Source organism: Lepus europaeus, chromosome 16, assembly GCF_033115175.1.
Source record: "Lepus europaeus isolate LE1 chromosome 16, mLepTim1.pri, whole genome shotgun sequence".
Classification (NCBI taxonomy): domain Eukaryota; kingdom Metazoa; phylum Chordata; class Mammalia; order Lagomorpha; family Leporidae; genus Lepus; species Lepus europaeus.
The window spans coordinates 62,054,100-62,056,241 of record NC_084842.1 but is presented as its reverse complement, the minus strand read 5'-3'; the positions used below and the strand labels follow the sequence as shown (position 1 = coordinate 62,056,241).

The 2,142-nt window shown below is 42.1% G+C and overlaps 1 pseudogene; it reads right to left on the bottom strand.

The window, feature by feature from the left end:
* Nucleotides 1-438: 438 nt before the first annotated feature.
* LOC133775089 (COP9 signalosome complex subunit 7a-like) lies at nucleotides 439-1,356 on the bottom strand (annotated as a pseudogene).
* Nucleotides 1,357-2,142: the final 786 nt, after the last annotated feature.

Here is a 2,142-nt window from a genome sequence, read left to right as displayed (position 1 = left end):
GGTAATATAGCTCTTGAAATGCTGTCCAATAGTGAGTAAGTAGTAGGGAGTTGCGTGCAGGGGTAGGGTAGTAAGAGAGAAACGTCTGTGGGTTATGCTGGAGACACAGAAAGCCCCATAAAGGCTTGATGGCAGATGAAATGAACAGGGTCAGGAACTGAGTTTTTAAAAAAATATAGAGCATAGTAGGTACGGAAACAATGCAACCCATAAGAAAGTCATATTAAAACAAGGTATCAACACAAACATGACCTGCACTTCCCTCCTCCTTAGAGAACATGGTATTTATGCTTGGGGCCAGGGAAGTAAAAGCTCATGAACCAAGCTTTGTCAGCTAAGGGCACAGGAAAGCTTTCTGAGAACTCATAAGGGACAGGCAGATAGCTGAGATCCTACTTTCCCAGAGAAGAAATGGCTGTCTCTTCAGTTTGACTTGTACTAAATCTTGATGCTGTCTTTGAACGCCTTGCCCTTTGTAGACTTCTTGATGGACTCTTGCTATTTGGTGCCTGGAACTGGTTCTCTCAGTTCAGTCAGGTGTTACTCAGGATCCTGAGATGTGGTTGAAGTTGCCACTGTCATGGTGACTTCTTTTTTTTTTTTTTAAGTTGTCAACATTATTCTCAAGATGCTGCAGGCCTGGTTGACCCAACTCAGTTGACCCAACTCAATTGCTCCTCAAGTCCTGACAGCAGAACCTCACAGCCCACACCCCATTCCTGAATGGATTGGGCAATGACACTGAGATCCTGGCATGGGATGAAGGGATGTTCTTCCAGATGCTGTAGTTATCATTAAGCCACTGATCGCACTGGGCCAGGAAACAATGAAGGACATTGGATTCTCAGCCTCTATCACAAGGTCCTCCACCTGCCACATGTTACACAGGGCCAGGGTTTCCAGCAACACTGCAAATGGGATGCATTTGACTTAAACAGCCATGATGATCACTGATAGGTGTCAAAGCTTATCCTTCTGAGTATTTGAGTGGGAGAAGATTCCAGGCTTCAGCTAAGTAGTTCTTCATATGTCTCATAGGAAATAATGTGAGCAGTAAGAAGGTGGAAGCAAAGATACCCTCCGTAAGCTCTCTAACATTCGTCTATGCAGCACATCCCCAAAACACATAGGAACCAGAGGCCTCAATATCTAGTGGATGAAAAGGGCCAGTTCTGCCCTCTGGGTGGACTTGGCAAAGAACAAAGACTCTGCTGCTCCACCTGTCACCCTCACCTCCTCATTCATGGCTGTACAGAGCTGAGGGACAGGCTCAGAATGTCTGTAGCCTGTGTCAAACTCTGCTGCACCACGACCTGGAAGCTTCATCTGCCAACACACCAGGTGGGGCTGCCCCATGAACTTTTTGAAGACCCCTATCTCTGAATTCCACTTCATCCTCTACTACCAGCTCAGTGTTTCTTTTTTCTAATTAGCAAAATCCTCAAAAGAGGTTTCTGTGCTCTGTCCAATTTTCCTCTCCCATTATCTCCTCAGCCCATTTCAACTAGAGGACTGCCCCCACCCTTTCAACAAAACTATTTATTTAAATGTGACCAATGTTACTCATGCTGCAAAACCCAAAGATCAATTTGAGTTCTCATATTAACTGACCTATCAGCTGCATTTCAATTGGATGGTCATTCTGATTCCTTTGTAAGCTCTTTTCATTTGGCTCCCAGAAATTCAGTCACCTTATTTTCTTCTTACATGTTGAGCATACTTTCTCATTGCCTTCTGCTAGTTCCTCCTCCATTCCTGTCTCTAAATAGTAACATCTATAGGCATAGTCCTTGGTTTCTCTAAATATATTTTCTAGATTATCTTATCCAATGTCTTAAATATCATGTACCAAATTTACCAATTTTATATTTACATCATGTATTTTTCTCTATAATTTCACATTTAGATGATTAAATGCCTACTTGACAATTTCACATGGATAACTTGTAGATACCTTGATTTAATGTATTGAAAAGTAAATTTCCAGTAATGAGTGCCCACACTTTGACAATAGATAACATGAACCGAGAATGGGGATGGGCTACATTTCCGATGGAAAACTGAAGCTCTGATCAAGGTATAATAGATGCTAATAAAGAAAAAATAAATAAGGATCTACCATACTTGAATTCCTAGATTGGC